The sequence below is a fragment of the Callorhinus ursinus genome, unplaced genomic scaffold (genome assembly GCF_003265705.2).
Source record: "Callorhinus ursinus isolate GAN/ISIS: 27379988/994484 unplaced genomic scaffold, GSC_fseal_2.0 scaffold75, whole genome shotgun sequence".
NCBI classification, from domain to species: Eukaryota; Metazoa; Chordata; class Mammalia; order Carnivora; family Otariidae; genus Callorhinus; species Callorhinus ursinus.
This window is the reverse complement of record NW_027397137.1, coordinates 1,846,950-1,859,965: the sequence shown is the minus strand read 5'-3', so window position 1 is coordinate 1,859,965 and position 13,016 is coordinate 1,846,950. Positions and strand designations below refer to the sequence as shown.

Below are 13,016 nucleotides of genomic sequence, written 5' to 3'. Positions count from 1 at the left end.
TTTTATATCATGAAAAAATTACAGTTCTGAAATAGCATTGCTTTAAAATATGTTTTGTAGATGTCCAATACATAAATTTGACTTCTAAATTTCATACTCTGGAGGAACTGATTTGCAAGAGTCTGAAGACAAATTGTCAGATCATTTAAGTCCAGAATTGAAATGGTAATTAAAAAATAATAAATTGATGAAATATTAAGGAAACCCAAGAGCTGAGGACCAATGTGAACCAATATTGATCCACTTTTCCCCAGTAAAAGAAATATATTTTGTAATTTGGTTATATTTAATCAAATATGTTTGATTTATAAATTTGATTATATGTTGTAACTTTGATGTATTTTAAAATCAAAAAATCTTTCCATTCCACAAGTACATATTTGTGCTCTAATAGATACAACGCCCTATAAAGGACGTAAATACATCATCTATCAGCTTTACCCTCATGAATGAAAGAGCTTAGGTTTTGGAAGAGGAAATAACAAGGAAGAATGTAGAGCATACTAATATTAATGCAAGATGGAGAATAATATAATATGTGTTATAGATGTGCCTGTCAGAGGAGGACAGAACTGTCATGTTGAGGGGATTAAGGAGAGCTTCATGGGGCAAAGTATCGTTACAAGTGAGTGAAATTTTGAAATGCAGAAGCTGATTTTCCCCATATTTCCTCTCTCCACACCTTTGGTGCTAGTAGTGGAGCATGGCAGAGGACCACAAAGATGTCTCTCTGCCCTTAGTGAACTTTCTTTCTCGTGGGATAATCAGGAATGGGTGGGTACAACTCCTGTCTGGTAGAATGCACTAGAAAAAAGTGCAGAACATGAAGGCACACAGACAAGGGTGTGATTTCTATTTGTGTGTAGGATCAGAGACTGCAGAATGAAAGCACATGGCATTTAAGTTCAGTCCTAGAGGATGCAGTGGATTTCAACAGGTACAGGCTCTGCGGGTAGATACAGGTGCACGAGGGAGAGGGAACTGAGAGGAGACAGAAGAAATTAAAGTTCCCAAGACAGGACACCTGGGTGGCATAGTTGGTGAGGCATCCAACTCTTGGTCTCAGCTCAGGTCTCAGTCTCAGGGTCGGGAATTCAAGCCCTGTGTTGGGCTCCACACTGGGCATGGAGCCTACTTAAAATACATACGTTCATATGTAGATAAAAACAAAACCCCCAAGGCTGTTTACCTATTGGAACTCTGTCTGGATGTTGTACCTCATACACGGAGGGGGTTAGACAGGAAAGTGTTTAAAGTGAGCACTTATAAAGGGCAATTGTTCTTAGAGTCGGCCAATTTCAGATTCTCTCAAACCATACCATCTATTAGCAGAGAGGTGCATTTATGTAACAGTTAATTTTGCCAGTTTTTAATAACCCTTGGTGCTTTTGTAAATTAGTTCAGCTTCAAGTGCCTGGTATTTTTAACCCTTTAAAATCACAATATTTGGGGCACCTGGGTGGCTCAGTCGTTAAGCGTCTGCCTTCAGCTCAGGTCATGATCTCAGGGTCCTGGGATCGAGCCCGCATCGGGCTCCCTGCTCGGCGGGAAGCCTGCTTCTCCCTCTCCCACTCCCCCTGCTTGTGTTCCCTCTCTCGCTGTGTCCTTCTCTGCCAAATAAATAAATAAATAAATAAAATCACAATATTTAAATCCTGAAAAGTTAAAAAAAAAGATTTAAGAAAGAGATATAGAAGCACAAAGACAGGAGATGTACACTAAATAGGTCTGTTTCTCAAATGATACCATGAAAACAACAAACAGGGGGATGAGTAGGCTTTTTGTGTGTGTATTTGTTTGAGCAGACTGTTAAGTGGATTGAAACAGATGCATGAAGGCGGCACACATAGCAATGGGAGGCATGCTTCTTGGTGTACAGCTGGTTTACTAAGAAAACAGGGAGGACGTTGGACCACAGCCGGCTGATTTTATGTCCCTATGAGTGGGAACAGGATTATACCTGGCAGCAAGGCAGGTTCTGGACCCTTCTTATCTGACATTAACCAGGCTTTCGTTGGGTGCATTCTTTAATATTTTATTGTTACTTCTATAGATGGGAGAAGGGGTGTGCTGAAATGCAGACACACATCCACACGCACATGTGCATTTACAGTGTGCACACACCAAACCCAGATGCCTTCCAGGTAGAAGCGAGAAGAGAAAGAACCATCATCCCATTATCTTTTCTTTTAATATCTTTTTATTTTTTTTTGAGAGAGAGAGAGCATGAGTGAGGGGAGGGGCAGAGGGAGACGGAGAGAAAGAGAATCTTAAGCAGACTCCCAGCTGAGTGTGGAGCCTGATGTGGGACTAGATCTCACGACCCTGAGATCATGACCTGAGCCGAAATCAAAAGTCAGATGCTCAACTGACTGAGCCACCCGGGCATCCCTTATTTTAATCTCTTAACATGGCCCTAAAAATGGCATGCGCCCATACTCATGGACACACACATACACACACTGCATTCCATACAAACACAGAAAAATCATCCCAAATGAACTAAAACTACCCGTTCAAACTATAGCAGGACAGGAATGACAGCCTAACAGGGACACCACTATCCAACCCCTGGGAAAACCATTGCCTGAGATCACTAAAGAAGGGACAAAATTTCCTTCCCCTTTTCCCCAATCAGTTGACTATAATCTTTCAGACACTAAAGCATTTCTCAGTATTGTTGGAATTTATTACATAAAACTGGTAACAAGTCTACTTTGGGGTGGTAATCACTATTTAGCCTACCTTCAAGCAGTAGCTCCTAAATGAAAACCCTGTTGGGGAAAAACAGGGAACCCTACATTCTGGGTCAAAATTACTAAAGTCCTTAAAGCCTGTGCGAGGTGGACATGGAGGGGTGAAGCGGTATAATCAAGAGGGAGCGCAGGGTCAGGTGAAGAGGCAGGCCCCTGGGGTTGCACCCCAAAGCAGTCTGGTTCTTCTTCTGGGTCTCCACTCCTCATTGGTGACCTTGGACAAATTGCCCTACTTCTCTGAGCCTGTAAAATAGGAAGAATCACATCTTCCTCATGGGAGGAAAATTAAATGGGATAACATCTCTGAAGATACAGCGTAACACAGAAAGCACTCTGCCTGTGCATTCCAGCACATGCAAATAGTAGGTGATCCTGTTGTTTGGAGAGAAAGAGAAAATAGAGATGCCAATGGTGTTCTACACTGGGACATTTCCAAAAATCACTCTGAAGAAGAAAGTTAAAAGGTTGCAAGGTAGTTAAGAAGGAAGAGGAAAGATGACTTCCAAGATCCAAGGGCAGGTATTTTCACTGTCCATGTGATGCTGATCCATGGGAGTGACACCTTTGGAAACTCTGATGGCCAGTGTCTTTTCCCTAACACCGGTGGCTGATGAATCATCAATAAAGTGTTTGGGGATTTCAAACTGGAAAAAAAAAATTGTTTTCATAGAAAGGAAATTTCACTGTTTAAGTAAAAATATGAAGTACTCTCTCATTCCTGTAAGTCATAAAAAAAATGTGGGCTGCAAGTATTTCTGAATTTAATAGGAGAGAACTTTCTGCCTGATTCAGCGATGTCAGGAAATGAAGGCAGGTTCTTGGCTGAGAAGCCTGGATTCCCAGGAGGGCTGGTGCTGGGTTTTATACGCATTTTTAAAGATCAGCACTCTCGACCAGGCATGCTGTCAGGGGCTCACTGGGGATGTGGGGAACTGTGCAGGCTGAGCCTCCTGCAATAGCAGAGCGATTGGACAGTGAACCCTCCCGCCCACCACACACCTATTTTTGAAATCAGATGTGAGGAGTCTGTGGGCAGAGATGAGGCAATCGTGGGGATGAATGGTCAGGGACAGCAATCAGTGGGACAGAAAGATAAGCAGAGCAAATCCTTTCAACTTTGTTGGTCTCGCTGCTTCTGACTCTTCATTATCATCTCAATCATAGTTTAGCTCTTACCAAAACTCATCCCTGGAATAGGGACCCAAAACATCAGATGTTATTTTTTTATTATGTTAATCACCATACCTTACATCATTAGTTCTGGATGTAGTGTTCCATGATTCATTGTTTGTGCATAACACCCAGTGCTCCACGCAGTACGTGCCCTCTTTAATACCCATCACCAGGCTAACCCATCCCCCTACCCCCTCCCCTCTAGAACCCTCAGTTTGTTTTTCAGAGTCCATCGTCTCTCAGGGTTCGTCTCCCCCTCTGATTTCCCCCTTCATTCTTCCCCTCCTGCTATCTTCTTCTCCTCCTCCTCCTCCTCCTCCTCCTCCTCCTCCTCCTCCTCCTCCTTCTTCTTCTTCTTCTTCTTCTTCTTCTTCTTCTTCTTTTCTAACATATAATGTATTATTTGTTTCAGAGGTACAGGTCTGTGATTCAACAGTCTTGCACAATTCACAGCGCTCACCATAGCACCTACCCTCCCCAATGTCTATCACCCAGCCACCCCATCCCTCCCACCCCCCACCACTCCAGTAACACTCAGTTTGTTTCCTGAGATTAAGAATTCCTCATATCAGCGAGGTCATGTGATACATGTCTTTCTCTGATTGACTTATTTCACTCAGCATAACACCCTCCAGTTCCACCCACGTCATTGCAAATGGCAAGATTTCATTCCTTCTGACGGCTGCATAATATTCCATTGTGTATATATACCACATCTTCTTGATCCATTCATCTGTCGATGGACATCCACAGTGAATATCATTCTCAATGGGGAAAAACTGAGCTTTCCCCCTAAGGTCAGGAACACGGCAGGGGTGTCCACCATCACCACTGCTATTCAACATAGTATTAGAAGTCCTAGCCACAGCAATCAGACAACAAAAAGAAATAAAAGGCGTCCGAATCGGCAAAGAAGTCAAACTCTCACTCTTTGCAGATGATATGATCATTTACGTGGAAAACCCAAAAGACTCCACCCCAAAACTGCTAGAACTCACACAGGAATTCGGCAAAGTGGCAGAATATAAAATCAAAAAACATCAGATGTTATTAAGGACTTTGGCAGAAAAGACAGAGGGATCAGGCTCTACTTTCTATTTGACCTTGGGTGACAACGCCGCAGCCCTCGCCCCAGGCCCACTGGGGGCTGTAGAGCCTCTTCCCTCCATACCCAGACCATATGAGATCCGGGGCATCTCGTCTTTGTGGTAAGAAAAGAGCTGCTCCAAACCACTGGGTCCCTCATGTTTCTCCCAGGTGCCAAAATTGCACCCTCCCCTACAGCTTTCTACCTCTAGGCCTGCATGCTCCCAGGAGCACTGACTTCTGTATGGATCTGAGGCCTCGATGTATAAGGATGTATAAGCAGCTCCTTTTCTGTCTCCACATGCAATATAAAAAGAGCATCCCTTATCAAACAGGAGCAGGAAATTCCCTGGAGAGCTGGTTACTCTCAGAATCCAGTGAATGCCCCTGCCTCCCAGAGCCAACCCACAGGCTCCAGTGAGGCTTTGGTCCCCAGGCCTCCCTCTGTCAGGCTCATCCTGGGCAGGTCCCTGGGTGTTGGTCCCACCTCTCTTCGCTGCCGGGATTCAGGCACATGGGCCTTGCCCTGCGTGTGCACCCACCAGCTCAGGTCAGCTCTGGTCAGTCTCCAGGAGCTTGGCCATTTCTGGACAGACCTTGGTGACGTGGTGGGACCTCAGGCCACTCAGAGTTCTGCCATTGCAGATGGAGATGTTGGAGATGGCATTCATTAATTTAGGCTCTGAGAATCCATATCTACCCCTCAGTATTTCATTCAGCCTCCATGACTTCCTGCCTTTACACTCTGTCCCCGAGACCCACAGATCTTTTACCCTACACCTAGTTATCTACATAAAAATCTGCTCTAGTCCTGGTCATTGCTCTGTGAGATGCCTAGAGGGAAGGAGTCCGGCCCCAGGCTGCCTCTCCGTGAAGCTGAGATGGCCTTAATCAGTCCCACAGAATGCTTTCTGGTCTCCTCACGGTCCCTCTGACAGGACGCCCTTTCCTCTAAGAACAAGATGAAGGCTTATTTTGTCTGTTTTATGCTTAACAGAAGAAGGGGAAGGAGAGTTTGAATATGTAGCATTACTAATTTACAATTTTTTTGTTTCCTAAACTGCCAAGATAGCTGAATGAGTCTTAGTCCAATGCTCTTTTCCCCGATATTTTAATTCAGGAGCTTCTACATCAAGCTTTGACTCATGGGCTCCTGTAGGCCGTGGGGGATCCCGTGATATCATGTGGAAAAATATATGCTTTTTTCTGAGAGGAAACACTGTGGCCTTCCTGATATCCTCAGAGGGATCCATACTGCTAAGAAGGTCAAGAACTACTATTCTGGAAAATCACACCCTGGATGGCCTTGTGTGTTTTCCTTGCAGCCCCTCTCTGAGCACTGGCCCCGAAGCAACCAGGCTCACGACGAGAGGTTATAAGGGGCTAAGGAGGAGTTAGCAACCACGAGTCAGGCAGCAGACTGGGTTCCATTGAAACATGGGTTTTGATATTGCACTACCTTCGCTTCATGACCACACTTACTGTGGCCTTACACCATACGAGATGTAAATGAAGCAGAGTGATGTTAACTCTGGTTGCCAGTCAGGCTCCAGACTCACACTGCCTGGGCTCCACGCCTTCCCAGCTGCATTACCTGGGGCAAGCGACTCACCCTCTCTTCAAGCCTCCATAGACCGGAGACAGCAAAAATGCCTCCCTCGTGGGGTCGTTGTAAGGCCGACATGAGCCTTCACTGAAGCACTCGGCAAAATTCCTGATGGCCGGTTGATGAAGAGCAATGGTGGCCACTGTTGTGGCTGATGTTAGTGCTATTGTTACAGTTATCATCCTCATTTCTGAATTCCAGTCTATGACTCCCCCCCACACAAGACAAATTAGTGCTGTTATAGGATATGAGGTGTCCCTGATTCAAAAACACCCAGTTGACACATTTTCATGACTTGGGCGGCCACCGGCCCCCACTCCAGTTTATCCCACACGTATGCCCACACTCATATCCCTTGCCCTTCCCCTCCGAAGTCAAACATATCTGCAGTTTCCATGGGAATGTCTGGGTGCAGAACCAGAAGTTGGGAAGAAGCATAGGAAAGTAAGAATGGAAACGGAGGGGGTTGGGCAACTGTCAGCCAGTAGAAGACCCTCTATGGCTATAATGCTGATGGCGGATGGTGGCTCCTTCCAGGTAGAGCATCTTATAGTCTACCTAACATTTGCATTTCACTTCTTAAATGAGCCTGATATTCTGCCAGCTGAAGATTCTTTGGGGTTCATAAGGAATTCGTAAGATGGGAAGACGAATTGAGCAGCTGTAATTTGTTGCCAGCTCCAGTTTCAGTCTCCCTCGTCTCATCTCTCAGTGTTAAATGTTGCATCGTATGCCCCCAAAATTCATATATTGAAATACTGTCCCCCAGTGCCTTAGAATGTGACCTTATTAGGAAATAGGGTCCTTGCAGATGAAATTAGTTTAGATGAGATTTTACTGGAGTAAAGTGGCCTTTAATTTAGTGTACTGACGTCCTCATAAAAAAGGGAAATTTGGACACAGACACAGAGGGAACATGATCATGTGAAGACAGGCAGAGACAGGAGTGATGTTGCCATGGGTGAAGGAAAGCCGGAAGAGGCAAGGAAGGCTACTCCCTTAGAGTCTTCAGAGAGAGAACAACCGTACCAACACCTTGATTTCAGATTTTGGGCCTCCCAATCTCTGATAGAATAAGTTTCTGTCGTTTTAAGCCACCCCGTTAGTGGTGCTTTGTTAGGGCAGGCCTAGAACACTAATGCACTCAGCGATAACAGAGATCTTTTGGGGAGTCTTGTATTTGAGGGGAGCTCATGCTCACCACACCTGCTGCAGCAGGTAAATCCTAATCTGTCTAAACCAGTGGATGTGAACTCTAGCCTGAAGAACCCAGGAGCAGGCTATTCCCTTTGAAGGTAATTGGTTTCAGGATGGGCGTGAGAGCCAGTTTTGGCCAATGAAAGGTAAGAGATCTTCCAGAAAAGATTTCCTTATTCTTAAGAGGTGATTCTGCAAGAGATGCTCATTTCTTTTCATTCTTGACCCTATCTGGAGGTGGCACCCTGATCCGTGGCAACCATTTTGGTATCATCCTGAGGATAAAAACAATACATAGAGGAAGGTAGAGTCAAGAAAACTGGAAAAGCCGACTTTTACCGCTAATGTACTGTATCTGGAATCCCCACCTCCAATTCATAGTTGAATGAGAAGACCAATTACTTGGTTGCCTTTTGCCTAAACAATGTGGGCCAGGGTTTTCTTATTAGCAGCTGGAGACATCCCAACGAAATAGGTAAGAGACGGTATCATCAGCAATTCATGGGAATTAATTCGGCCTGAAATGAACACCTCTGAGGGACTGAGGAGCATTCTTTGGGTTGAGGGACCATTATAGGGATTCATAAATCATGATGCTTTTGGTTGGGGTAGGACAGGTCTGGGGGAGGAATGGCATTTGAGGGTCCATGACAATGTGCAGGCCTGGGCAACACCTAGTGCCCCAGAGCTGGAAGGCCAGTGCCAGGTGGAGAATGACAAATACAAACAGCATTTTTAAAAAATGTTTCTTAGGACGGTTGTTACTCCTCCGAGGAAAAGAGAGTGTGGGTATTTTTCTCTTTTACTTGCTTCTTCTTCCTCCTCCTCCTGTTTGGAGGCTCCCTTCTACCCAGCAGCTGAAAAGTTATTTTTGCCTCTTGGGGGTAATCTCAGCTATTTCAGGGTTTCTCGGTTGATTTAAGGTCCTTCCTCCCCAACGGCCTTCTGTGGGTGTTGGCATCAGTGTTCTGAGTCTTCAGTTAGCTGTCACCCTCCACGCTGATACCCACTGAAATGCTTGCATCCCCATCTGGTCCCTGGCCATGGGGTCACTGTGTAGCTGCCCCCTTTGGTCCTCTGGCTGTCCCTTGTCATATCTGTCTACTCATCCAGTCAGCCGTACCCACTGAGCTCCCGCTAGCATCCAGGACTGTTCTAGACACTGTGTATTGAGTGAACAAGACAGAACTAGTTTACTGTCATGGGGCATACATTTCCGCGGAGAGAACGACAGGCACATAGATATATAATATAAGGCCTGGCAGAGAACAGAATTAAGGGAGGAAATAAGGTGTGCCTATGCTTGGAGAGAGCATTCCAGGCAAACGGAATAGCAAGTACAAAGGGTCAAGGTGGAACTGGTTACGTTTGAGGGACCCCAAGGAGGGCTATGGAAAGAGCCTGGATGTCCATCAACAGATGAATGGATAAAGATGTGGTTCATATATGCAATGGAATATTATGCACCCATCAAAAAAATGAACTCTTGCCATTTGCAATGACGTGGATGGAACTAGAGGATATTATGCTAAGCGAAATAAGTCAATCAGAGAAATAATTACATCTTAATAACATGTTAAATGTGTGATACCACACACTCTGGCCCTCTCTGACCCTCCAGCCCTTTCGCTTCACCGTTACTTGAAATCGTCTTTGTTCTGCTCTCGTGTTCATTCTTCCATGGGGTGCGGAACCCACATCTGTAAAATATGGAGGCCTCACAAGCAGAAACATGAAACCACCCTCCTTTCTCTCTAGGTGTAGGTCCCTTACTGGAGATGCACAATTTTTTTTTCCATTTGGGACCCAGACGTATTTTATTATTTTTTCCCCACAGAATTTTGAAGTCTATATGCTATTTGACTTATATATATATATATTTTGCCTTTCCCTATCACTTGTATAGTCAAAGCCATTGCTTAGGTTTTTTCATTCATTTAACAAACATTTGCTGAGTTCCTGCCACGTGCCAGGGAGTCAGTCAAGGGTCCGACCTGGATTCCCAAATATCTGCACTCCCACCTCCTTTCTGTGGATGCCCTGCAGCCATGGCCAGCCAACCACACTGGTAGTGGAACATGTTGGGTTTATTCTTGACTTAAGGGAGAACACACACCATGGGGTGCCAGTGGGGTGTCTCCATAAGAAGGTGCCAGAAAGGATATATTATATGGCTGGGTCTGTGTCTGGTAATTTGGGCGAAGGTTCAGGGAAGCAGAGCTTGTTCTAGATTGGATGCTATTGGGAATGGGGGCAGTTCCTTGATCAGGCTTTTTTTTTTTTTTTTAAGATTTTATTTATTTATTTGAGAGAGAGACAATGAGAGCCAGAGAGCACGAGAGGGAAGAGGGTCAGAGGGAGAAGCAGACTCCCTGCTGAGCAGGAAGCCCGATGCGGGACTCGATCCCGGGACTCCAGGATCATGACCTGAGCCAAAGGCAGTTTGCTTAACCAACTGAGCCACCCAGGCGCCCTTGATCAGGCTTTTTAGTGAATCTTTTCCATAAGGGAGGGAGGGGTGGGGCCAGGCCAAAGCTTAGCAAAGATGCGCAGCCATTCATATTAGTCAGAATAGTGGATGTTTAGTCATGTTGTGGTTTATTTGGACAACATTCATGCTATTGCCTGTGTTCAGACATGATGGAGTAGGTGTATTTTATCTTGATCCATCTCAGCCACAGAGTTGTCTGGTCTGATGTCAGTATTTTGTGAACTTGTTTACTCTCAACAAGAGAACACCAAGGCCCACCTGGGAGTTCCCAGCCAGCCCCTGGACGTCAGGGGCTACTTTTCTCTTGCTCATTTCTCTTACTCACTGCTATCACTTCATTGGTTTGAATGCAATTCATCTCGAAAAAGATGCAGAAGATAATGGATAGTTTTGTTTAGGCACACGTAAAGAAAAGCAGCTACAGATGAATGTCCTCAAGGGCCACAGGCCAGTTTTTTTTTTGCAAGCTCAGCTCCAGCAAGCTCGGGAATCATCTGATCTGCCATGGACCTTGTGAACGGGTACATGGAAATAAGCTTGCAGAAAGGTGACGCTTAGAGATTTCCCTCTGATAATTTATTCTATGTAGAATATGGTGTCTGGGCTGTGATGCTACTTTTCTCTTGGGGACTCCAGATTTGACCCTCTGCAGGGGCAGTCTGAACTATTCATGTTAGGACACATCCAAAGGCAACAGCCCCAGAGAAGAGGGTGCTGATGAATGTTTGTGATGCAATGGTAGGTCATGGCGGGATGCCCCTGGCCGCCAGGGCAGTGAACAGCCATCTGCTCTTTGCAGCTCCAGCTATAGCTGCAGCAGAAACAAGAAGCCAGGTTAACAGTGGGTCTTCGAATATACTCTTTCCCCACCTATTCATTTAAATCCCCACACACTTTGCCAAATGATTCTAGCACCTCAAGCTAGGTATTCACATGTGTGTACCTGCCCTCTTAGCTGCTGACTTTAAGGCCCATCACGGAGGAGGACAGCCCATATACACACAGGCCAAAAGGAACCTCCTCATCAGAAGAGGTCACCTGATTTTTAGCTCATTCTGGGCCCCAGAGCATGACTCTAATTGTCAGCGTTGTGTATTATACACCAAAGGACTGTACATGATTTTATACACATGGCAGATGCATTGGTTGAGAATGCCTGTCTTCATACTCTTGTTCTCCCTAAAGAGAACTACAAGATAAATGGTATTCATCTGATTCTAATTGGAATCAATTAGATTGATTGGTTGATTGACTGACTGATTGATTGAAATGGAGGGGCCAGAGGCACCACTTCCTGCTGGCGTGACCTGATTCTTATCGCTGGGTGTTACTGTGGGATCCGGTCTGTACTGGGAAGTCCCCATCTTGCTTCCTGCTTATTACTTAGCTTCTGTGTTTGCCCAGCATGGAGTCTTTACTGAATAGAGAAGAAGTTGTGTGCATTCCAGGAAGAAGGCACAGCCAGTGCAAAGGCCCTAAGGCAGGAGAAAATGTGGTGTATCCCTTCAGTGATGCTGCTGGAAGAAAGAGCAGAGTTCAAGGAAGAGGGGACAAAGTCCTTACAGAGCAGCAAGGATGTGGCACTGCAGTCTGGGTTAGTGGCACAGCCTCTTCTGTTTTTTCTCCTAGTGGGTGCATCTGTATGTGTCAGCTTCTCCTTTAAAAAAATGAAAGTACACAACATATGTTGGTTGACTTGCTCTTTTTAGTTGATAACATATCCTAGATGTCTTTCTAGATAAATACACATAGCTCCTGCTTATTCCTTCTAATGGTGCATCATGTTTCACTGTGTGGATTGGCTTATCTCTTAATGGACATTCAGCATGGAAACAATTTCATGGGTCCTGTGAGAATAACCTACTCCGGGCCCTGGGTCATAGGTTCTCACCACTGCTTATAGTGTGAAGCCTGCAGGACAGAGGGAGCGGAAGAGCTGAGGCCAGACCATGGAGGACCCTAACAGGGGAGTTTCAGAATATATGTTTTTAGGTTTTCGTCCCTTCTGCACATTTTGTATACTGTTGAGTGCTACTAGACAACGGTATGCTCCCCCAGAGATGCAGCACAAATGCTCTGTCTTCTGTGGCTCGTTTATAGATTTGATACAGAACGGGCCCTTGTTGGGAAATGGAAACAGAGTCAAGTCAGAAAGTCCTTCATGTCCTGAGTCTGTAGCCATTCATTCTGGTTGGGAGAGAGGAGAGAAAGGCACTTTTAGGTAAAGCCTACTAATCAATCAGCACCGAGAGGAGGGCTCATCCCTCTGTGAAGAGAACAAAGAGAACAGGGCATTCTCTGACCTTAAATCGCATTAGTGGGTACACAATTCCCTGTCATCACACTGTGCTTCCAGTTACACCTTGCCTTGGCCGTGTCGGGGACGTGCATGATCATTAAGGAAAATGAATGCTTCCTGAGTTGTCCCCCGGATTATTTCCCGACACTTCCTATGAACCTGCCTTTCTCATGTGCCATTGGAAACTCATTCCTGCAGCTGTAAAAGCTGTTGTAATAATGTCTTCACAGGGTGTCGGTGTTCGTGTGTTAGTGTTCCCTAAGTGAGTCCCTTCTTCTCATGCCGTACTGTCCTCCCCAGGAGAGGCAGGGGCCGGGCGGTGATTTTGGCACGTGTGTGTGTGTGTGTGTGTGTGCACATGCACCTGCACATGCACACAGCAAGTATATACACGTACATATACATCTA

At 45.4% G+C, this 13,016-nt stretch overlaps 1 protein-coding gene across 1 annotated transcript in view; it reads left to right on the top strand.

Annotated features, from left to right (window-relative positions):
• Nucleotides 1-13,016, top strand: part of DSCAM (DS cell adhesion molecule) — an 822,687-nt gene that overhangs the window by 589,999 nt on the left and 219,672 nt on the right. The window lies entirely within an intron of this gene.